Raw genomic sequence first — 26,456 nt, forward strand, 5'->3', positions numbered from 1 at the left:
ACATTCAGATCCTGTCTTCAGGAAATGATAGGGCGCTTTCACACTATGGTCCCAGATGCGCACCCCGGACCACATGGCAGATGTTGTGGTAGTGTGAACGTAGCAAACCATTCCCTGTAACGCATCACCATACCGTACCCGAAACCACCTTGGGAGGTAGTCTCGGGTCCGATTGCTGCGGAGTCAGGAACAGAACGCGGCAGTGTGAATCCATCCGTACCAAGAGAAGGAAGTGGACTGCTAATCATATATCATTTATATATTTTTTATAATGACGCATTATTTTAGCTGGGTTATACCTTCTCTTATAGTTCTACTTGAATGTTGACAAGAAATAATAATCCCACTAGTGTTTAAGTAGCGTGAGCCATGAAAAATAATAAACAAAAAGCACATGTGTGGCGAACTTATTTATAAGGATAAATACACCAAGGATTAGTCTGTGACATCATACCAAGGATGCGTCTGTGACGCCAATATCATATTAACAGACGACGTTACATTTCGAGGTTTCAAAGACCAGTGCATACACTGCTTTGGTTGTGTATTGTTGATCTGTTGTTATTATAACTCAAGACAATGTCAGGAACACAGTCAAACTTTATTATTCACTCTAGAGTGACTTTTCTTCTGTGAATGACATTCTATCTCCCAAAGCCCCATAGTCCACAGCACCCCCATGAGGCACATATTTACCATTACTGTTAAATGAAATGGTCTCGAGTCTTGGCCAGTGTGAATGCTGGCCAGCCAAGCGTACTCGGAAACGGTTTGATTCAAACCGATCCAGTGTGAAGCCGCCCCCTGCAATATGCCTGTTTGAACTACCTGAAATCTACAAAACAAAGTCTTGTCACTAAGCAACTCATAGATTACTAGCTAATTTCAAATTTACAAATACAGTTTCTGCTATCATATACAGTATATACAAAGGCAGAAATGTATCTTTACAGAAGGAAAGTAGCATCACACTATACTGACAATATGAACAGAAAAGAAGGCTTACAGGTCACATGCAAATAAGACAATCCAGAACATGTATTAGACTAACCTATGGCTTGGACGGCTGTATGAACATATAACAACAAAATACACAACATGCACATCAAATAATGCAGATAAGGACAAAAGAAATATAATTGAAAAGGGAAAACTGAAAGGTATAAGCACTTTCCACCAATATGACTATAAGCATTTCATGATGCTTGAAGAAGTTTGAAGAAGCTCAAGGGCTTTCAGGAGACACTTGTCCAAGCCAGTTTCACCAAATCTTTGTATACCTGCAAATACATAGGTACATACAAGGTAATACATCAAATACATAGAAATAGTAATCTAACAATGAATCATAGGTAGACCAGGAACCTAGCATGACTCTAAACAATATAATTTGAAAAACTTTATCTGTACATTGACACTATAGACAGTGGATGTCAGGTCTACAAATGAAGCTAGAGTCTGTCTCTATAACATGCTACCTAAATTACATTTTAGTCTTTGCATAAGCCCACAAGGTCATCAAGGCTAGCACAAGTGCTACAGCAAGGAGTACAGACTAAGGTGGAGTCTGTGAAGAGGTGAGCCATTGGAAGTGGGTCTGCAGTTCTAACTGCAACGAGGAGTTCTTTCCACAGTTTGGAACTCTGAAGAAACAAGAGTCTAGGCCAAGAAGGAAATAGCAAGAGTCACCATCTCCGGTTTACTTCCCATATCTGTGTGATGTATGTGGCCGCCTTTTTAGGAGACAACAAGCAGGTTGGAGTCTATTGATTCCAATGGGAGAGTGAATGTGAACACAGCTTCTGAACTATTCTTTAGCTCTATGGTTACTGAACTAAATATTGGACCCAATCATCACAAGACACACAATATGTACATCATTTTCATTCTAAAATGGCTTTTTTTAGAGACACAAATGAGTAGAAAATCAACTTTGTGATCAACCTTTCTCTATCCCAGCAACACACTCTCATAAAATTTGGGAAGATATCTGCAGTCTGACAGACAAGACATAGAGGGCTCTGTCCCTACTGTCTTTGTTCTGTCCCCATAAGATGTTCTAACATCTCAACTGATAAACTGATATTCTAACTAGAAAAAGTGCTCCTCGGAGCACAGGTCTCTGCCAGGTCAGGTAGGTTATTGTGGCCTCCTGGTGGCGCTATAATAGGCCAATGTGAAAAGGGTGCCATTTCTTCTTAGGCCTTGCATGGCAATCAGACACTGCATTCATGATTTGAGGCATTTTGTTCAAAACAAGCCACTACTGCAAACTTTAGATGTCAATCTTAGCCAATCAGGATGGAATGTGAAAAATCAAACACATCCGTCTTGATCACATGACTATAGAGATCATGTGTACCGATTTGCGTGAAATTTGGATCAAATCGGAAGGAGTAATATACAAAAATGTGTTTTACATAAGTCGGCCTCCTGGTGGTGCTCTAAAAGGCAGATGTGAAAAATGCAGGGCACGGGTTTTTCCTTGACCTCTAGGGAGTGCGCTTACAAAGTTTTACACAGATCGGTGCAGTTATAGGTAAAAACACGAATGGGCCTGTTATAGCGCCACCATGAGGCTGATTTGAACATTTTCAAGTAGCATTTCTTCCTCAGCATAGTGGGAATATGCATGCAAAATTTCAAGAAAATTGCATGCTGTGTTCATGATTTGAGGCATTTTTTTCAAAACGGAGCAGTCCTGCAAACTTTGAAAGCCATTTCTAGCCAATCAAGATGGTATATGAAAAATCTGAAAGACCCGTTTCGTTTAATGACTATAGAGATACTGTGTACCAATTTACGGGATTTTTGGACAAAATCTGTAGGAGTACTGTCAAAAAATATGTTTTGCATAAATCGGCCTCCTGGTGGTGCTATAAAAGGCCCATGTGAAAAATTTGAGGCAGAGGTTCTGCTGTGGCATCCAGGGAGTGTGTGTTTACAGTTTCACTGCGAGCAAGCCAACGGTGCCGGAGATTAGCTGTCCACAGACAGAATGACAGACGGACACACACACGGACGGACGGACAGGGGGCAAAACATACTCTCTCACCATGCCTTTCGGCCTGACAGAGACAAATATAGTACATGAAATCATTATGGACATATTAAAAATTAAATGCAATATGTATTCCAATGCTGCAGCATTCTGGATCTCATTTAGACATTTAGCAGACACCTTTATCTGCAGAAGGGCTGCATAATACTTGCTAAAATGTATATGATTATTTTTCTCCCTATGAATTGAGAAAACGATTCTCATGCTATTCTTATTTTTGTTCCCAATTTGATTTATTTCAATAACAAGCTCACAAAGCACTCAGTCAACAAATGACAGTCTCTCTCAACTGCCATTCAAAACTGAGTGCACAGAGCAGGCAAGGTAACACTGTAGTTGCAAGAGGGCTTGGAGTAGTACTTATCTAATATTTGTAAATTAAATCTCATTGAGATGTAACAATCAAGATGGTGTATACACAGTAACATACAAAGTGAAAGGTTGGAGTAAATTGTATCTAAATAATATACCTGGGAGTTCCTTGAAAACCACTGCTTCTTCTTCCGCATCTCTTGATTGAGAGTGAGTGCAATAAAGACAGCTGTACCTCTATCTTCCCTCAATCCAACTATGGACATCTTGGACATGGTGGAATATGGACAGCTCCTGCATCAAAAAAATTCACATGCAATTATGGACCTCTGTGACCTATAAGAAAAAATATGTTAAACAATAAAGTCACAACAAAAATGAGGGAGAAAAGTTGGCACTCTTGTTAAACGGTCCAAACCAATGGGTTTCCAGTCAATGAATAGATCAAACATAGTCACAAACCTAATTGGTGAAACAAAATACATAAGTGACAGTCCTTTGCCATGTGTGACACAATAGTACTAAGTTATATAACCTACATTTGATGCACAATATTTGGTCTAGTTACAATATTTGATCGCAGGAGTTTAGATATATCAGACAGCACTACCCCCCCACCCCCCACACACACACACACACACACACACACACACAAGGACTGCAACTATCTTATCTCCATCTATTATTTCCTTGATTATACTACAGAAGCACTGTGAGCTTGTAGATCTGCTATGCCACTATTTTTGGAAGTTCACACAAACATAACACTACAAAGAGTATGCCAAACATTTGAGAGGAAACGTTTTTGCTCTCAACCACATACACCAGATGTCTGCCTCTACTTGACTGTGTGTGGCTATTGTGAGCCCTCGGCTTCTTATTGAAACCTGAAATAATAATAAAAAAATGTTTGACCTAATTCAGTTTCTTTTCTCAATTATCACCTACAGCTAAAAATAATGACAACATAGAAAATGTTACATTACAAATTATGAAACACAATCCATTTACACATTATCTTACACTATCCATTGGCAGTGTGCCACAGATCAAACTGATGATTGATTCCAGTCAGTTGCATCCCTCTTTTTTGCTTCTTTTGGCCAAGGGCAGCAGGTCAGTAGTTGATGTAGTGGATCTCAAGTAGAGTTGAAGTGCCCTGCTCTCCATGGACCACTGAGGATCCCAGCAAAATGAGGAAGGCTTTAATCACTACTATTTTACCAACTTGCAGTTAACCCATGAGAGAATAAGAATCAATTCACATAATAGATTCCACTCTGTTGACTGTTATTTCACCAGTGTTTCTCAAATAGGGTACATATACATACATTACATGACAGTGGTAGAACCACTGCCTTAGTGAAATGTACCAGTGGTGAGGAAAGTACTCACATGTTTTACTTAAGTAAAATGATCAATACTGGAATGTAAAAATAAAGAGAAAGTGAAAGTCTGCCATTCAACATTTACTTGAGTGAAAGTACAAGTATTGGAATCAAAATGTACTTAAAGGTAGGGTAAGTGATTTGTTTTGGTTAAAATAAGTGTTAAATAGCTCTATATTCTGATAGTAATCATTGCTATGGAGTGTTTGTTCAGTAAAAGGAGTCTCCTTTTCTCTCCAGCTATTTATAAAACAGAAAATGCATTTTCGTTTCAGTTTCATTTCCAATTTTATTCAACCAGGACAGAGAACTCAATCAGGATACAGATTAAACAGCTGAAATTGGAAGTTATGACACTAAGAAATGAGCAGGCAAAATTTGAACTGGAACACTATAAAAATGAAGCTTAAAAGTGGGTACTTTCTCCTGATTGGCTGAGATTTTGACACCTACCGGAAAATGTATTTTCTGTTTATTAAAGAGCTGAAGAGACGGGGAGACTCTTGTTACTGAACAAACACTCTATAGCAATGATTACTATCAGAATATAGTGCTTTAACCTTTTAACAAAATACTTTTTGTTTTAACCAAAAAATATCACTTACCCTACCTTTAAAATACCAAAAGGAGCAAAAGTATAACATACTCATTATGTAAAATGTTCTATTTCACTAGTTTTCAAATGAATAACATGTTTTCAAATCGTTACAACATATCATATCTACACACTCACAATGTGTCACATCAAAACACATTCTGAACTTGTAGATCAGCTATTTTCAAGTGGCAGAAATGTACATGGGGCTGAACTGAGTAATGTATGTTTTGTTATAATAACAGAGATGCTCAAAAGGTAGCCCTGGTCCAGACCGTTAGTGAGTTCTCTCTAACGCCCTGCCAGGCGCTGGGCACTGCGCTTGTACAAGGAATTCCACTGCCCTGCGAGGGCTCCAACAGTAATGAAAATAAACAACACTATTTCGCTACACACCTAAACAAGTCTGTTTTGTGTTGTTGAAAGTCTGTTCTCAGAGGTGGGAAGCCTCTCAGCACCCCACCTTCTCTGTAAAATAAACTTTTTGGACAGAAAATAAAACATTTCACCAGAAGGAAAAATTACTTTTGCTTGCTCCACAGTGCCCTCTACAGATCTGGTAGATGGAATTTTTCTATTGACCAGATTTTTCCTTCCGGGGAAATATTTTCTTTTCTGGCCAAAATGTGTATTATACAGAAAAGGTGAGGTGCTGAGAGGCTTCCCACCTCCGAGAACAGACTTTAAACAACACAAAACAGCCTTTCTTTAGGTGTTTATCTAAATAGTTTTGTTTATTTTCACTACTGTTGGAGCCCTCGCATGGCAGTGGAATTCCTTGTACAAGCGCAGAGCACAGCGTCTGGCAGGGCGTTAGAGAGAACTCACTAACGCTCTGGACCAGGGCTACTCAAAGGCCTGCATTCTGCATATCTGACGCACACTATTGACAAAAGACCCACTTATGCCACCGTGGTGGCATCCATGGGACACACTACATCGCAGTCCGGCCCAAAACTATACTTTATCGGCGAAAAAAAGTAGTCCCCGGTTGTTTGAAAAAGCATTGGCCCATGCAGGAGTCGATCCCACACACACAATAGTAGAGTAATGGAGATGTGATGATTAGCGATGTGCGCCACTGAGACCGGGACTGAATATGTATTCAGACTACAATCAGACTGTGACGTTCTAACCCTCTTCTAATGTAGAGGAAAGAAGTCCCCGAGGGCGAGGCTTCCCATCCACAGTGCACTAACATATGTCGTCGCCGCACGGCAACCTGCTCTTCTTCTTCTGTTGTGTTTTATGGCAGTTGCCAACCAATTCAGGAGCATTTACAGCCGTCAGCTGGGCTTCATCTATAAAAGTGTCCATTCAATGTAACTAAAAACATTTGTGAAATGGAACATTACGCACAATGAGTAGCCTAATTTGGTACTTTAAATATATTTTGATACCACTACTTTTGTACCTTTACTCCATTACATTTTGATTACAACATTGCATTATTGATACCTTGAATGAAATAAAAAAATCTCAAAACTTTTCCCACCACTATTAAGAATCACTTCATTTTTAAGCAGCTGGCTTGACCGCCTGCCCCCACCAATAACACACATTGTCGCATATCCATATAGTGGTGTAAAATAATAAATACATTTACTCAAGTACTACACTTAAATACAATTGAAGTATTTTTACTTTATATTTCCTATTGTCTATATACTTTTACTCCAAATCTCAGAGTCAAATGTTATACAGTCAAAATATTGTGAAACTTGATTTCTTTATAGATTTGTATTATTACAAAACATACATTATCCATTTCAACCCTACATTTCGGACATTTGAAAATAGCCGAATTACAAGCATTGTAAGCTTGTACATTTGCTATTTTCAAATGACTATTATACATTTACAAACGTGTGATATGGAACATTCTAAAGAAGTACTTTTTTTTACTCCACTACATTTTAAATAGACCTGACAAAGTATCTACGCTTACTTCAACAAACATAAATACAATGTGAAATTGTGAATCGAATCTTCCCTCTACCATGGTGTTAACAGTGAGAACAATATAATTAAGCAGAAGCACTTACTAGACTACCTGCCTTGGATCGACTCTAGGTCTAAATATATAGTTAGAGACTTCAGTAGCAACGTGTACAAAACGGAACACGAATGAACACAAACAAACTGATGATGCTCAAGCTCCTCTACGCTTGACCACCAGACTGCCGTTCATGGGAGTCTGCTCTGGACTGACAGTAGCCACAAGAACACAGACACTGGGTTGCCTTTGAAGCGTGAAAAGATGACGACACGAACACGTTCAATGGTATGCGCCAATGGAGGAGCTAATGCGTGCGTGCGTGGTGTGAAGAGCTCCCCGCCAATCACCAGTGAAGTCACAATTTAAAGACTTTTCGGATCTTTGGAATATATCTCATGAAAGAAAAGACAAAAGATCTGATTCTAATACTGCAACAAAACTAATCAACAAACTATACTGTAAATACTGTTCAAACATTGGCCCAATTGTCCGAAAATATACAACTCATCCAGACTCTCCAGATATCATTAACAGAAAATAATATATCTTAAATATCACATCCTAAATATAACATTTATATCTCAAATAATGACATTAATTGTAATAATAATAATCATAATGACAATGATCACAATACTAATAACCATACTAATACAGACTGATTTATTTAGCTCTTTCCACTACATAAAATCTCTTTATTAAACCAAACGAAAACAAATAAATAACTGCAGATTAACTTCAATAACTGCTCTACGGATCGCTCAAATGTATATCTGAAAGAAGCAATTTCAACAACAACATGATGGAAGTAACTTTAAAACAAAAATACACCTTACACACAAATACAATTACATATATTTTGCAAATGATAATTACTTTAAACTAATCTATCATCTAAAGAAACCAGATTTTCAAACACCTGACTTCCATTTCAAAAATCAGAAAATTTAAATATATCCCACTATAAATATCACTCTAATTAACAGACAAACACTCATGCAAAATGGCAACTTCCAAGAAATTTCCCAAACTCGATTTCAACAACGAAACCACCACTGCCATTGGTTTCTTATTTAACGTCTCAGCAGAGAAAATCAGTATCAATACACAAACTAAATACTTCAATTTTCAACTACAAACATCACACAATACCTACACCCAGGGTGTTTGCTTCACAAGAACTCATCACAAACAATTTCAAGCCGAGGAACAAAACCAACAACCCGTCAAACTACTCAACATCCGCAACAAATTCAATACATGTAAGTTCACCTATATCAACTCATTTCAAGATTTCCATTGGTCTTTTATTAATGTTATTTCATATACTTAGGGCCTACAAAGCCAAAATGTAGTAGGCCTATCTTTGGCTACACCGAATTGTTTGTGGATCCCAAATGTCAAATTAGCCTTCAAGATTTTAAGGAATACAATTACACAATTAGTGTAATGTCATTTGACTGACCAGTTCAAATCCCATTATTCAGTGGGGTTCTTTATCCATAGATACTGCACTTTGGCTTTATGAGGCAGTATAGGCTATACAGGCCTGGGGCTATATATATATATATATATCTATCTATCTATCTATCACAGAACAAAAACAATATTACCATAACCACTAAATGTCTTTATTGAATATTTGTATTACAGACACCGGACATTATGACATTCAATTCAACGCCACATCACAACTCAACAAAACATCAACCATCCTACAATTCAGAAGAGAACCCCCACCAAACCAACTCACCCTGCAGATCAAGGACACACTTGAACTAACACACCAGCAACAAGTAAGTAGCCTGGAGTCATGCTTCATCATTAAACTGCTTGACTATTTCGAGCACGCACCAGTTAACTTTTCCTATTCAATGATAATGAAACGTATTCACTCAAATTCCGTGTGACTGCAACCTTAATGATTTGTTTGGAAAAATAACAAATATAGACTTGCACTAGCATTGAATCACAAGATGGTCACATATCATCATTTATTTTTTTTATATGAAGTGGTTACTCCATCTAGGAGCACGTGTTTAATTTCTATACGATCCTTCAGAAGTACCTATATGTTCCGTATTGTTGTAAAATATATATATATATATTATTCAAACTATTTGATAGATCCAGTCATGTATCTGGATCAGAGCGTGAGTGAATTCTCTTTAACGCGCCCACCGCAAAGCGCTCGGCCTGGAGCGCTCTGCTCATATACAAAGCTCCAACTGTATTCAAAAATAAACAAAACCACTTCGCTACTCACCGAAACAAAGACTGTTTTGTGTCGTTGTAAGTCTGTTCTCGAAGGTGGGAAGCCTCTCAGCACCGCACCTTCGATGTTAAATACACTTTTGGCCAGAAAAAAAATATTTTTACCAGGAGAAAATGCTTTGGGTTGCTCCACTGCGCTCTTTATGGGTCAATGTTTTTTTTTCCTATTGACCAGATTTCTCTTGCCATTGAAATATTTTCTTTTCTGTCCAAAAAGCGTATTGTACAGAAGGTGGGGGGGAGGTTGAGACAGGCTTCCCACCTCCGAGAATAGACTTTTAACAACCCAAAACAGTCTTTGTTTCGGTGAGTAGCGAAGTGATTTGGTTTATTTTTACTATAAGTTGGTGTCCTCGCCGGGCAGTGGAATTCCTTGTCTATTAGCAGAGCCGAGCGCATGGCAGGACGTTAGAGAGAACTCATTAATGCTCCGGACCAGGGCTAGTATCACAAGTAGCCCTGAAACATGACTGTCATACCATGACAGTCATGGTGCCGAGTCCCCCTGGTCTAAAGTTGTGTTCGATTTTTTCACATTGCCATCTCTCACATAAACATAAACGTTCAGATTTCAAATATAAAGTGCTTACCACCGAGCCACGGATGTTACAAGGCGATGCGGACCGCGATGAGTACCCGTATCTCCCGTATTGTTCAATAAAAAGCATTTTAATCCCATCGCCGGCCATTTTATTTTTTGGTTTTTGTTTTGTTTTAGTTTTGTAATGTATCAGAGTGCAATACACCTCCCAACCATTAGTGTCGCATGGTTGAAAGTATCGGAGACAATTTGGAGAAAATGGCCGGCAATGGGATTAAAATGCTTTTTATTGAACAATACGAGAGATACGGGTACTCATCGCGGTCCGCATCGCCTTGTAACATCCGTGGCTCGGTGGTAAGCACTTTATATTTGAAATCTGAACGTTTATGTTTATGTGAGAGATGGCAATGTGAAAAAATCGAACACAACTTTAGACCAGGGGGACTCAGCACCATGACGCTTGTATACAAGCGTAATGTGAACCATGGCTAGTATCACAAGTAACATAAGCTAATAATGTCTTGTCTTTTCTCATAAGATTGGAAAAATCACCGTAAAAATACTGGAAATCCATCCACCCAGACCCTGCACTTCATTTCAAGGACCAACCCTAATATATGACATCACAACAGCAGACCTAACCGGGAAGACAACACTCACACTCTGGGAATCACAAATATCATCTATTACAAATCACTCCACCTACACATTCACACACCTCAAAAAATTCCACACCTCACTCACAGCCACTTTAAACACCACAATCACAGCGACACAAAACATGCACATCCCACAGCACATACAAGCACTCACAATAGAAACACACCCAGACAACACCATCACGACCATCACCGGACCAATCACCGCAAGTAACTTCACCACCAAAATGCACTGCACCATTTGTCACAAACACTATGAGCACTTTGACCCCAACACCGAATACAATAAATGCGCACACTGTAATTGGAGGCAAAAATCAACCGACTATAAATCACACACATCAGGCACACTTATCATCACCCCCACACCCCTACACAGAGTCACCCTGAAACTAACAGCACCAACACTCACCCACTACTTAAACACTAACCACCTAGAACACACCCTCACCACCCCAGAATCCATTGAAGAGCACTTACTGCGCACAGGCACCTTCACCATTCACTACACCCCCAACCTTTTGGTCACCGCACTCAGCTCACCAGACACACACAGCAAACCATCAACCTCATCATCATCATCATCTCAACAACTTGAACTACCGGAACCTCAACACCATGACATCGAGGACGAAGAACTATTAGCAGCCATAACCCAGCCAGATCGAATAAGAAGCCAGAGAAAACAACCATCCAAGGATAAGAAGCCATCAGAGAACAAAACCGGCCAAAAATAAATACGTTTTTTTTTGAAGATTTTTTGAAAATATTATTTGTTAATTTATGTTTAATATATTGTTTTTTTTATCAATAAAAAAAATTGATCAAAGAAACATTTTTTCATTCTTTAAAATGTTATATGAATGTTGTTGTATAGATGCATTTTACAACTATAGGAGTTATACAATGCCGCACTTTACATTTTGACAGAAGAAAACAGTTGTGAAATGTTTCAACGTTCCTTACAGAATGAATACTTTGTACAAGAGGTCCGTTTGTCCAAAGGCAAATAGGATAACTGGTATAATACTAATAGATATCCTTCATTACAATCAACATTTGGGAACTGGAATAGCACCTTGGCACCGAAATGTAAATCTACCTATGATAGTGACTGAAACTAAACACAAGCAAGCCATTTCACAACTTATGCATTACATCATTCACACAATGTCAAAGGCACATGAGCAGACTACTTACAAAGTAGCCTACAACAGTCATCAGTAGGCCTACATCAAAACAATCAACCTATAAACGATAAGGACACAGACACCGCACCTTTCTACCACCTCTAGGCGAATTCTGCCAATGCATTTTCATGTGTAAATTGGCTGCCATTCGTACATTTCTGCACCAAAAAACTTCATTCCCATCCCATTGAAAAGCATTGGCACAACCCACCCTCAAAGAAAGTGCGATGTGCCCTGTTTGTACAATGACAGAAGACTGTTCTATATAATTACTCCAGAAATCTACTTTGACCATTTAAAAGGCAACACAAGTGGTGCGTATTTGGAAATGCGGACCAACAACGCACTCGAGTATTACTTTGTATTGGCCAGTGCACTGAGAGCTCTAACTCGGAGAAATAAGCCATAAATAAATGCAGTCCAATTTGATATTTTATTACAAATAATTGTACTTTTCCTTCAAGCTTGACTGAAATGACTAGTGTTTTCATTAAGTATTCCGTGCACATAGATGCTACGCACACCAGGTTCTTGTAGTGGTGCTATTTTCGTCATTACATATTTGCTACAAGTGTCATATATAGTTATTTGTCAAATTGACAAGGAACTAACCACTCATCATTACAGTGGTTAGTCATGACGTATGACCTCTCCCTAATTTCTCGGGAATGTAAGAAAGCACCTGATGCTGATGGCCCATTAGAACCCGTGTCTTCCAACTTCATTTGTGACTGGCCGTATTATTCTTAGGCACCATATTTAAGTATCACTTGCATTTGGCTCTGTATACCCTGAAAGCGGCATTTGTTTGCCGAAACGTTGGTAACCTTTACTCTGCGTTCTAAAATACATTGTTACACTTATGTAATAACAGTATGTGTGGACACTTTGTCTTTTGGACAATTTCACTTCATTGAATATTCTGTCTTCTCTCTTACGTCGACCCATAATAGTTCGTTGCATAGTCCCAAAAGCTTCGTTAATTAGAATTGAATAATCAAATGGATCAACAAATGATGTCATTGAAATATGTTACATTCGGTGGAAGAGAATCAAGGACACGTGGCCTGTGGGATAAATGTCCTTCAGAAGCAGTGATATAAACTAATTAAGTAGCTGTACTCAATGTTGAAGTACTTTTCACTTTATTATTAGAGTATTTCTACTTTTCAGTAGGCCTACTTTTACTCTACCGCCAATTGACCCCTTTACACATTTTCGCCAGATGAAAACAGCAGATCTACATGCACACATGAGCTTGTAGATCTGCTACTTTCAAAAGCTCTTTACATGTCAGACAATTAAACACTTGTGAAATGGAACATTATTGACTACTTTTGAACTTTAAGTACATTTTGATACCACACTATTTTTGTACTTTTACTCCATTACATTTTGATGCCAAAACTTTGTAACAGAGTATTTCTACATTGCATTATTGATACCTTGAATTATTTTTTTTAAAGTACTTTTCACACCACTATTAAGAATCACTTTATTTTTCACCAGCCATCATGACCGCCCGCAACCACCAACAACACACATTGTTGCACATCAACCTAGTGGTGTAAAATAACCATGTAGGCTACATTTACTCAAATACTACACTTAAATACAATGTAGGTATTTTTACTTTATATTTCCTATTGTCTGTATACTTTTACTCCACATCTCAAAGTGCACGTATATTACTTTTACTCCAGCACAAGTATTGTAAAACATTCTTATTGTTACGACCCACTGGGTCTAGGGGAGTGCGAAGTAAAGCAACAAGGCGAGCTGGTTCAAGCCAAACGTAGGTTTTTAATACACAATTATTACGTTATGGCATACAATCGGTGCAAATAATTAATAGAGAAGTGCTACAAGTGCCAAATCAGTGATAAGAGCGCGAACGGTATAACCAAATCCAAGAAACCACAGAAGATTCAAAAAGTCTATTGTAGAACCCCAAAATCTGAATTTCGACCCAGTGGCCTACCTGGCTACAACAATAAAAAACAAACAAAAAAAACAACCTACACCTACCAGACGAAGTTTCTAAGCTTACTTCAACAAAAATCAGAATCAGAATCAGAATCAGTTTTATTGTCACATCACAGGTTTACAAGGTAAAAAAGTGGGTGAAATTCGTTTTTGTATACATCGTTCCCATCGCAACGTTAATTTCCATAGAAAGAAGAGGGGGGGGGGGAGAAGAGGGGTGAGGGGCAAGTGGGAAGGAGATCAAAACAAGTGGCTTCTGCAATACATATTTACAAAGTACCTGAGATAATAAAAAACTAAGGTGCCTGAGCAGAGCAGCAATGTATGTATACTGTGCATGATATACATATGGACGTTAAGGTGCTTAGAGAAAAAGAGCACAATAAAAAAAGACAAAAACATAAATACAATGTGAATCGAACCTTCCCTTTACCATGGTGTTAACAGTGAGAAGAATACAATAAAGCACTTACTAGACTACCTGCCTTGGATCGACTCCAGGTCTAAATATATAGTTAGAGACTCCAGTAGCAACATGTAGGCTACAAAACGGAACACGAATGAAAACAAACAAACTGATGATGCTCAAGCTCCTCTACGCTTCTAGCACGCTGTCACCAGACTGCCGTTCATGGAAGTCTGCTCTGGACTGACAGTAGTCATAAGAACAGAGACACTGGGTTGCTTTTGAAGCGTGAAGGATGACGAGACGAACACGTTCAATGGTATGCGCCAATGGAGGAGCTAGACTGCGTGCGTGCGTGGCGTGAAGAGCTCCCCGCCAATCATGTAGAGTAGACGGAGCCGCATCCAGAATTTGTATAGGAATAGGACCAACAGACTAGAACGAAGACGGACGTGCGCACACCAAACATAAACATATAAAACACAGATCCCAGCTACACTAACCCTCTTATCAGTAATAACACCCCCACTCTTAAGAAACAAACTACTCAGTATGTTCTACATGTTACATCAAAACAACATATATAATATTTACAATACTAACCTATTCCAAAACTATAGGTACTAACTACCCCAAACAAAAAAAGTGTCAATGTATTACAGTAGAGGGCCATAGGAATCTTTTGATATGAATCAATCTAAAAGCATCAAATATGTCCCACATGTAATCAAGGGCATGCTCTAATGATTTAGCTAGGGTAGCCAGTAACCTTTGAGGTCATCATAGTATATACTATGCATAAATATAAAAAAACGGCAGTTTGCAGTAATAATATAAAATACTAAGGAACGAGTGAAAGCCAAGCAGTAAACCGCTAACCTCTCGTCACCAGACTTTCCACAGTAAACCACAGATTGTCTTTGTAGTTCGGTTTGCTTATTTCTCTCACGAGACTTGGCAACACTGGTTTCACAGCAACGTTAAAATGCAGATTGGTTTCGGAGGTTGGGCTTTTGATTTTCTCACGAGACATGGCAACATTAGTGGTTCCGGTTCGTTGCAAGCATAACAACATAACATCTAGCACGGCCGCGGACGACAAACAAACTAGATACATTTTATGCGAGTTATCACGATTTTCATCACCATGAAGTTTCATTATTTAAATGGCAATACGACTATAGAGGTGAGTGTTCTTTGTTTATTGATTTTAAAACGTTTCTTAAGCCGCTTGCAAGCTTATAACTACTAAAGGAAGCTGCTATCTGCTGCAGCTAGCTAGCTAAGCTGCTAGTTGCAGCTAACTAAAGCCAGCAGCTAACTTTAGCAGTCCGTGAAGAACGTCGATTTACAAGCTCAACGCTTTGCATCTGCATCTGCATCACGGATGTGAGCTTGTAGATCCACTACTTTACTGCAAAGAGTAAAACCACGGAACATAAATTGTGTATAATCTTTTATTTTGTTCCAATTGGAGTGAACCTTGTTGAATATGGTACAGTGTAATAAATTATTGTTCTTTAACAATGTGCAGGCTAACATGTACCAACATATTGAAGATGTTGTGAAATGTAGGCCTAATATTTAGTTTATTTACTCTTAACTATTTTTAATTGGAATAAAGTGACTGTCCATGTATTTATAGAGCTCTTCTGTTTAAAGTGACCAAAAACAACAAATTAATTTCAGAGAATGTGTAGACTACTTCTGTCACTAATGGTAATATCCAATGTTAATGCTATCACCTCTTGTGAGGACTACATGTGATATATTAGGCCATAAAACTGTCTTTTTTTGGCAATCTTGTTTCAGGAACACAAATTGCAAAGGGTGATGGAAAGATGTGAGTTTGGCTATATTATGTAACTACGCTATCATGTCCTGTGGTGGATGTTGTGCCAATGTTTAGATAGTTATACAACTAAAATCTACAGATTGTTTTTAAACTATACACACTGCCCACAGAATACCACGTTGACAGCCCCTATCCACACCTCAACACCAGGTCTTACTAGCAATAGGCTGTAAACACCACAAAGCTGTTTAAAACAAACATGTTGTGTGTGTGTATGTATATATATATATATATATATATATATATATATATATATATATATAGAGCTGGAGCTCTCATCATCTTGTGGTAATAATGAGTGCCAAAGCATGTACCCTGTGCCTCCTATACAGTACCAGGTAGGACAACATATTTGCATTCCTATGGGTGATGGTTGCTACACTGAATGGGCGTGGCTGTGTGTGAAACGGATGATGGTCGTATCGATTGACGGATGATCGCCAAGGGGCTGGGTTCACACTTTCTTCAAACAGCGCGGCACACCTCAGCAATACTCACGGACCAAAATTGGGCCATTTGCCAGGGTTGATAAACACTGCTCTAGATTACATAACCTCTGCTATTGATACTCACAATCTTAGAATTAATTAATTCGTTTATATATTCATTGCAGAAGCCACTTAGATTTTGTTTTGGCCAGGCTACAGAGGAACAGTGCTGTTGTGGATCCATTTACAGTGGAGTCAGTACTGCTATATGGGGCTGAGACAAGCTGTGAAATTAATAATGTCATTGTTTTCAAACAGATCACAGCAATACACTGCTTGCTCAAGCTGCCCTGAATGGACTGAGGACACAGAGATGACAAGGTATGTGTAGATGGCAAACTGGAGATATTTGGAGATGACATTGAAAACATTATGTTGAATATGTAATTTCATTGTCTTCCACCCCTAACAGTGAATTGTGGCTTCAGTCCAGTCCAAGCAAGAGTCAGGACTACACAATGTAGAATTTGATTTGCTATAGCTGTGAGCACAATAGTAATGGTGTAATTATGACATGTAATTTACTTTGTTTTCTCCTCAACAGTGTATCATAAGCGTATGCCAAAGCAGTGCCAGGACTCCACAACCACAAGGTACAATTTTATTTGAGTTTTGCAGTGATATAAATGGTGAGTTTGTAAGTGAGATGAGTAAGTACCCCCACCAAACAGAGAATCTTAGCCTTACTCCAAGATGAAATGGAGCAAGGACTTTGTGTGTGTGTGTGTGTGTGTGTGTGTGTGTGGTAAAATAATCCACCAGAAGGAAAACATTTTTTAGTTACTCCACTGCGCCCCCTACAGATCTTCTGAATAGAAAAATTCCATTGACTGGATCTGTAGAGGGCGCAGCAGAGTAACGAAATAATAGTATAAATAATGTATTTACTGATCTATAGAACACAATGCAACTACATTGAAATTAATTATTGTCTTTGTAGGTGGGAGACGTGCCACCTGGATTCTTGACCTGCTTTCAGCACCATCAAAGTAAAAGTAAGTTTCTCCTTTGGTTTTACATGTCCCTATTCTCATATATAGATTAAATGATATACATAGTGCATTTGCCAATCCATAGAACACAATGCAGACACATTGATGAACTAACATTGATGAACTCTTAACTAAAGTATTTTGCAACCATTTTGAATTATCATCTTTGCAGCTTTTTGTACGTGCCACCATCTCAACCTGTTTGAAGGGCCTGGTTTGTCTCTCACCCAACAACCTGTCACTACTGTCAAATTAAATGTAAGTATTTCTTTCATACATACATATAGTTGTATAGTTACCTTGCCATGATGTAACTCCAAATATCAGTAAGATAGCTTCAATAATTGCTTAAAGTCTTTCTTAGCACATAAACAATTGCAGATGAAGTAGATTGTGAACATGAAATCCAGTTCTGCATATTGCTATAGTACTGTTCACTCCACAAATGTATGTTCCTTATAAATGGGACATAATTTAAAAGTCAAACAGGCTTTCCAATGGTTTAAAAGTTATTTCCAAAAAAGAGAAATCCACCAAATATCTCAACTTTTAGTTCTATATTTGCTTGTTTATTTGTTTATTCTTATGTAGGTGTATGCTGAGTTCCAGTGGATCACAAACCACAACCAGCCCAACACACTCTATGCTGAGATTGATCACCACACTCTACATTTGAGGGCCATTTTTAGGCAGAAAGCATCCCATTTCAGTTTTGGCTGAAATGTTCAAAGTCCATGATTAACAGGTAAAATATATTATTGATAAGTGAAATGATCCAAATTAGCTGTCTTTACGATTTTAACATTATTATTATTGCATAAACTTTCATGTTTTACAAACAATGAATTCAATACCCATAATTCTAGCTTCACATGTGTACTTTTTAAGAATCTCATATCAGAAGACAGAGCCTTGAAGCATAAAGAATAGTTACACCCTTCCAGTCAGAGCTCCTATGTCTTGAAAGAGCCTTGAAGCAGCCTATGTCAATCCTGAAAGTTCCAAGCTCTGAAAGCACAGATGCCTAACCTGACCGAAACGATTGCCATTAGGGAAGTGTGCACTCTTGCCTTGAAGACAACTGTGTCCGCCAGGATATGACTCTTATCTGGAAGGGTATAACTTTTCTATATGCTGCAAGGCTCTGTCTTCTGATATGACATTCTATAAAAAGTGCAAATGTGAAGCTAGAATTCTGATCATTAAATTAATTGTTTGTGAAAGATAAAAGTTAATACAATAATAATGTTACAGACGTAAAGACAGCTAATTTGTTATATCATGTATACAAATAATATCTTGACCTGTTCATCAGCCAAAACTGAAATGGTATGCTTTCTGCCTAAATATTTAACCTAAAACATGGCATGTGGCAATCAAGTTCAGCATAGAATGTGTTGAGCTGGTTCTGGTTTGTAATTCACTGGAACTCAGCATACACCTACATACAAAAACAACAAGCAAACATGGAACAAAAAGTTCAGATGTTTTGACATTATTTCTTTTTTTTAACAATGTCTCAAACACAGCTACCCAAGAAATAGTGGACCACTTAAATGGCATGTTCTCTTTGTCCAAGCCATTGGTCAAGAAGGCTGTTAATGAGATTTTGCAGCAATATGGTCACACTATTACAGATATTACCCTGGATGAAGTTGTCAGCGCAGTCATGGACTCTAACATTCTCTTTACTGCCACATCTGCAGGTGCAGAGTTGTCTTCTTTCAAGCAAAGAAAAACAGTTATTGAGCAGAGCTATCCATTGGTAAAGCCAATACACAATTATTTCAAAAAATGTTATTCAAGGAGGAGGGAAGAAGATGTCATTTGCACTTTAAGTGGATCCATTACGCCTCAGATATAAAATGATAGGACCACGCACTGGAAATATGTCATACTTTTATATAATTTAGTGTATGCATACCTTTTATAACACAAAATAACTATTTTTTTAAACTTTTTGTGTCAGTATTTATTTTTGCCTTTGTATTTCATGTGTGTGAGTGTTATAGAAGAAGGAAAATATGTCATTGAACAGTGAAATAGAAGATTTAATTTGGACAGTCAGTTGCTCTTGCTGTTCAAACTGAAAAGCAAAGGGTGTAAAGGTTTGCAATGTATGTGATGTTGAATGGTTCTTTGTCTGTTCTCAGGTTGACTCTTAGAAAATTGACTGTGGTTGATAGAAGTTGACTGTAGGAGTTGACCATGACATTGAGTGCTTTGGTGTCTGTGGTGAGGTGCATCAGTCAGTTCTGTCTTTGTGACAGTACAACAGCCAAAAGTGAACTCTGTAATAGACTGATATCCAATTTTACATTTTGAATGCTGCAATAATGGAATGACATCCAGCACTTTCTCATGTATTGATCAATACACCTCTTATACCATAGCAATCCTGGGCTCTTTTGAGACAGTTGGAAAAAAAAACACAAGTAAGAACTATCAAGTACTATTGATAAATACTCATCAGTCATGGAACAGACTTTCATATTAGAAATGCTACCATAGTCAATCAAATCTGCATACAACAGATCTATGACGTCCTGTTTTAAAGACTCATTCTAAATAGTTTTCAGACTTTGGCCATCTGCTTTCCAAGGGTCCCTCCTGGAGGAATCAACCTCAAAGTTTCCATTGACATGTTTTGGAAGTCCAGTTTGGCCAGGCAGAGGAAGTGAACAAAAGACTCCTCCGTCTAAGTGTCCCGTTCTGACTGGCTTAGAATGCACACATGCACCTAGTGCTGCTTGAGGTATAATCTCTGAATGTCTCTTTTCTTTTCCAATGCTGCTTTTGAAGGAACCAAACTGCTCTGCAATAATCCATTTACTGCTCCTTTTGTCACTGGCTGAAATACTGATATCATAAATGGCTTTGCATGGTGTTGGTTTATCAGATTGCAGTGCCATGCATACAGTAGATGCTTTTGAAAAGAACATCTTTCTTCATTGTTCTTCTCTGAGAGATGTTTTTTTTCAACCTCAATCAACGCTTTCTTCACAAAATCTAGAAAGCAAATAGAAAACATAGTGAACAAACTGAAGATTATGAAAAGCTATTGTGACTAAATTATGACACCAAACACATCACATTACCTGCGATGTCCCTGAGCTTCTGGACAGCAGGTTCCTCCAGAAGTTTGATTTGCTCCTGCACCATGGTCTCAAGCTCCTGTAGTTGATGAACCCAGGCAAGACAGATTAAAGAAAGCGATGAGGCAGAAGACAATCATTTTGTAATTATATATATTTTTTTGGTACTATGTTGCATGAGAGGCATCTGTTGGTCTTGTTGAGTTGGAAGTTGTCATTGTATTTATTGCAAAGACTGCATTGTATTTGTTATGTCACAAGCTGTGATTTGGGTGATTATAGTACTGCTCAGTGAGGAGTATGGATATGTGTGATGTATGATGAACCTTCTTGAATTTCTTGTTTTTCTGATCCCCGTGGATTTCCATCTTGAACTGGGTTCTCAGCATGGATTCTGCAACAGCCTCTTTCCGCCGCTTGATGCTCTCAATCTTTGTCTTACAAACTACACTGCAACCCTGTCCACTGCTAGCTATATTTATTATATATTATTATTATTATATAATATATTATATTATATATATTTATATTTCTGTTTATTTGTTTCAGTGAGGAGTATGGATATGTGTGATGTATGATGAACCTTCTTGAATTTCTTGTTTTTCTGATCCCCGTGGATTTCCATCTTGAACTGGGTTCTCAGCATGGATTCTGCAACAGCCTCTTTCTGCCGCTTTATGCTCTCAATCTTTGTCTTACAAACTACACTGCAACCCTGTCCACTGCTGGCTATATTTATTATATATTATTATTATATATTATATATATATATTTATTTATATTTCTGTTTATTTGTTTCAGTGAGGAGTATGGATATGTGTGATGTATGATGAACCTTCTTGAATTTCTTGTTTTTCTGATCCCTGTGGATTTCCATCTTGAACTGGGTTCTCAGCATGGATTCTGCAACAGCCTCTTTCCGCCACTTGATGCTCTCAATCTTTGTCTTACAAACTACACTGCAACCCTGTCCACTGCTAGCTATATATTATTATATAATATATTATATAATATATTATATATATTATATTTATATTTCTGTTTATTTGTTTCAGTGAGGAGTATGGATATGTGTGATGTATGATGAACCTTCTTGAATTTCTTGTTTTTCTGATCCCCGTGGATTTCCATCTTGAACTGGGTTCTCAGCATGGATTCTGCAACAGCCTCTTTCCGCCACTTGATGCTCTCAATCTTTGTCTTACAAACTACACCGTAACCCTGTCCACTGCTAGCTATATTTATTATATATAATTATTATATAATATATTATATATATTATATTTATATATTTATTTATATTTCTGTTTATTTGTTTTCTGTTTGGGGGGGTTTGCATGTTGTGTTTTGGTTCATCTTGTGATGTGTAGAAAATACAAAAATGGGAGTGACTTCATATGCAATGACTTTGTATGCAATGACTTTTGACATACTAGACTTGAATTATCCCCAATAAAAAAGTGTTTAAAAAAAAAGGCAAAGAACTTTGTCCCCAGTCATAATTGAAGGGCAATCAGTCAAATGGTAAACAGAGTTGAATCCATGACCGTATTTTCCAGTTTTCTCTTGAATGTGAAGTTTTCCACCTTCTCCTAGCTGTTAAAGGCATTCTGCATCAGAAAACACCTGGTTGTTGTATACATATAGTGCCAAACCCTGTAGCTAATTCAATTTCTTCCCAAATGTTTTCTGTGTTTGTTTTGGCACCACCAGACCCTCCCTGTATTGTTACTTGGCTTTCTATTTATTTTTGTTCACCGTAGCTTGTTAATAAATAACTTTTCAGTTCACCTCAACCTCTGTCTGTCAAGTATGTAATTTGGGTATATGTTACCATGCCTTCCTCCTAGACCACCACATAACACTGTTCAAACTGAAAAGCAAAGGGTGAAATGTTCTCCACTAAATGATCTTGCAGAGTTTGACACCGAGTTATCTTAACTATTGGAAGTGTGGCAGATAGGTCCTAACCAAATGTCAATACTATAATGTCAATACTGTTGAATGCATTCACAAATTCACAAGTAATACACACAAACTTTACAGGGATAAAACATTCAATTTATTGTGTAAAGTGTTAAAAGGAGTTGCCCATTATTTGTCACCTGTAACTCCTCTGCAGTACTGACACTGTGGGTTGAACTGCCAAACAGAGCATTGACCAAACCATGTAGATTAAGTAGGGGAGGTCCCAGTGGAAGGTGCCATGTACTGTAGAGGACGAGGGGTGTTTCACAATGTTTATGGCAAAGTATTCTATGGTATTCAGAAATGAATTCAAACACGAAATGGTGTTCAGTCTGAAAGTACAATATCTATTTATGTGTTGGGTTATTCATGATATATGTCAGCTGGTAGATAAGCTATTTTTGAAGGTTAATTGCTTCCTCTGCTGTGGTAGGATCCTCTCCTATAAAAAGGAGACTGCAGATTCAGAGCTTCAGTTATGCTCAGGCGGGCAGAGAGCTAAGAGCCCAGTCAGAGTTGCCAGGGGCCCAGTGGTGTGTTCTAGATTGTTTTGGAGGGTATACTATAACAATTCCCCCCCAGTTCCCTGACACACACGACACGCACGCGCGTACAATTAATTAATGTAAAAAGATTGCACACACTCCGTGAGTGTTTCTGCCCCACACAAACTCGCCCAGATTCACAGTAACACTGAGTACACTTACAATATGCTTTGTATTATTTTTGTTATTCAAATACGTCTGCACTGTATAAAGCTACACTGACTTTGGTGGAGGAGAAGTGGGAAATTAAAAACCACAAGAGCATTTCTAACTGTTTTTGGACTCGAGCGCAAGTCAACTTTACAGTCTCAATTTGATTTGATGTTTTTTCCCCCCATTTTCTTTAGTAGCTGTGCTTTCTCATTACTATAGTCAAATAAGGCTTAGAATGCTATGCCATATATTGATTGAATACTTTACAAGCAGTTTGTCAAAACAGGAAAGTACAGTTCAATATAAGGCCTGCTAAGAGGATTTTAAATCCAAGAAAGGTCTTTTGTACTGAATTCATAGAAAATAAGATAGATTCCTGACTGGGAATTGAACCTGGGCTGTGGTGACGGATCTTTTCTTATGTAGGTGTATTCATTCTGTAGGAATTGTTGATACATTGTACAACTATGTGGTATGTTCTTCTGCCAACATATAAAGTGTAGCATTTTATATTTATATAACATTTTAAAGAATGAAAACATGTTTGTTCAATAATCATTGATTTTATTGATTACAAAAATATTACAATTAAAATATAACAAACGTCATTTCACAAACAATATGTAACTACAAAATAAACAACATTATGAAGAAGACAGATTAAACAAAGCAATGAGGCAGAAGACAATCATTTTGTAATTTGTGGTTCTTTTTGTACTATGTTGCATGAGGGTCATCTGTTGGTCTTGTTGAGTTGGAAGTTGTCATTGTATTTATTGCAAAGACTGCATTGTATTTTCATTGTTATGTCGCAAGCTGTGATTTGGGTGATTATAGTACTGCTCAGTGAGGAGTATGGATAGGTGTGATGTATGATGAACCTTCTTGAATTTCTTGTATTTCTGATCCCCATAGATTTCCAACTTGAACTGGGTTCTCAGCATGGATTCTGCAACAGGCTCTTTCTGCTGCTTGATGCTCTCAATCCTTGTCTGGATAGCAAAGCAAATGGCAATAAAATAATAATAGTCACTATAGTACAGGAGTGGGCAACTTTGATGAACCATCCAAACCATGTAATGCATAACACTACCTAGCAATTACAAACATCACTTTGTAAATCAGTAGAACAAACAATTAAAAAGCCCATTATCATGATTACAACAACAGACAATAAATGCTTCATCATTGAGCAAACTCACCCTGGTCATCCAATGCTCTCCTACTGGTGGTATCTGTGGTACCAGAGGCCCTAGTTGCCTCAGGTACGATTCCAGGCCAGGCCAGCAAATGAAATTTGTCCCTGAGCAAGACTCTTAACCCCTAATTGCTCACAGGCCCTCATTGGAAACAAGACCGCAAGGACTTTCATGAACGGACCTGTTAAAGGAATTATCCTTATCTCTTCAATCTATTCCGTTTCTATCTATCTATCTATCTATCTATCTATCTATCTCTCTATCTATCTCTCTATCTATCTCTCTATATCTATCTCTATCTATCTATCTATCTATCTATCTATCTATCTATCTCTCTCTCTCTCTCTCTCTCTCTCTCTCTCTCTCTCTCTCTCTCTCTCTCTCTCTCTCTCTCTCTCTCTCTCTCTCTCTCTCTCTCTCTCTCTCTCTCTCTCTCTCTCTCACCAGGTCAGGTCTGTTGGTCCAATGGCTTCTCGCTTAAGTGTGTGCCTTAGAACCTCAAGGTTGCCAGTTCAAGCCCCACTTGATGCAGACTTCATTTAAGTTGCATTGCACACAACATGATTGTGTCAATTAATGCAAGTGCAATTGTTAAAGATAACCTGAAATGCTTATTTGAGAGTATGTCTTTTCAATGTATGACATAGTTCATTCTGAAAATAGCCGATCTACAATCTCAAAACTTTTCAGATAGCAACGTGTTTCTGAGCTTGTAGATCGGCTGCTTTCACTGGTTCACTTTTATCTTCAACAGACAACCTCAGCCTGTACAAAGCTATAGCACTATAGGTAGTGTTGCAGCTTGTCAATCCGAAGGTTCAGGGTTCGATTCCTGTTAATGGCAATAGGTTGAGATGTCAATTCCGCTTCCATCTCTCTTCAATCTATTATGTTTCCAAGTCTCTCTCTCTCTCTTCAATCTATTCCGTTTCCATGTCTCTCTCTCTCTTCAATCTATTCCGTTTCCATCTCTCTCTCTCTCTCTCTCTCTCTCTCTCTCTCTCTCTCTCTCTTCAATCTATTCCGTTTCCATGTCTCTTTCTCTCTCTCTCTCTCTCTCTCTCTCTCTCTCTCTCTCTCTCTCTCTCTCTCTCTCTCTCTTCAATCTATTCCATTTCCATGTCTGTCTCTCTCTCTCTCTCTCTCTCTCTCTCTCTCTCTCTCTTCAATCTATTCCGTTTCCATGTCTCTTTCTCTCTCTCTCTCTTCAATCTATTCCGTTTCCATGTCTCTCTCTCTCTTCAATCTATTCCGTTTCCATGTCTCTCTCTCTCTCTCTCTCTCTCTCTTTCTCTTCAATCTATTCCGTTTCTCTCTCTCTCTCTTTCTCTTCAATCTATTCCGTCTCTCTCTCTCTCTCTCTTCAATCTATTCCGTCTCTCTCTCTCTTCAATCTAATCCGTCTCTCTCTCTCTCTCTCTCTCTCTCTCTCTCTCTCTCTCTCTCTCTCTCTCTCTCTCTCTCTCTCTCTCTCTCTCTCTCTCTATTCACTGGCCCCGTATTATCGCTGCTTGCAGCTATATTTATTATTATTATTACCCTTATCATTATCATTATCATTATCATTATTATTACCCTTACCATTATTATTATTATTATTATTATTATTATTATTATTATTATTATTACCCTTATTATTATTATTATTATTATTATTATATATTTTAAACTCTTTTTATTCAGATTTTCAAGTTATTTTCCATAACATACAATCACCATAACAAAGCAAAAAAAAACACAGAGAAAC

The 26,456-nt window shown here is 37.9% G+C and overlaps 2 long non-coding RNA genes across 2 annotated transcripts; both read left to right on the forward strand.

Annotated features, from left to right (window-relative positions):
• The first annotated feature begins 15,493 nt into the window (after positions 1-15,493).
• Positions 15,494-17,418, forward strand: LOC308091488. The gene is made up of 4 exons (XR_013933723.1): positions 15,494-15,600; positions 16,227-16,257; positions 17,016-17,078; positions 17,302-17,418. It is a non-coding gene; the product is annotated as an uncharacterized lncRNA (long non-coding RNA).
• A 277-nt stretch (positions 17,419-17,695) lies between these two features.
• Positions 17,696-19,618, forward strand: LOC308091490. Its single transcript, XR_013933724.1, has 3 exons — positions 17,696-17,752; positions 17,922-18,007; positions 19,456-19,618. It is a non-coding gene; the product is annotated as an uncharacterized lncRNA (long non-coding RNA).
• The last annotated feature ends 6,838 nt before the right edge of the window (positions 19,619-26,456 follow it).

This window comes from Gymnoscopelus braueri (genome assembly GCF_963280865.1).
Source record: "Gymnoscopelus braueri genome assembly, chromosome: 9".
Lineage (NCBI taxonomy): Eukaryota > Metazoa > Chordata > Actinopteri > Myctophiformes > Myctophidae > Gymnoscopelus > Gymnoscopelus braueri.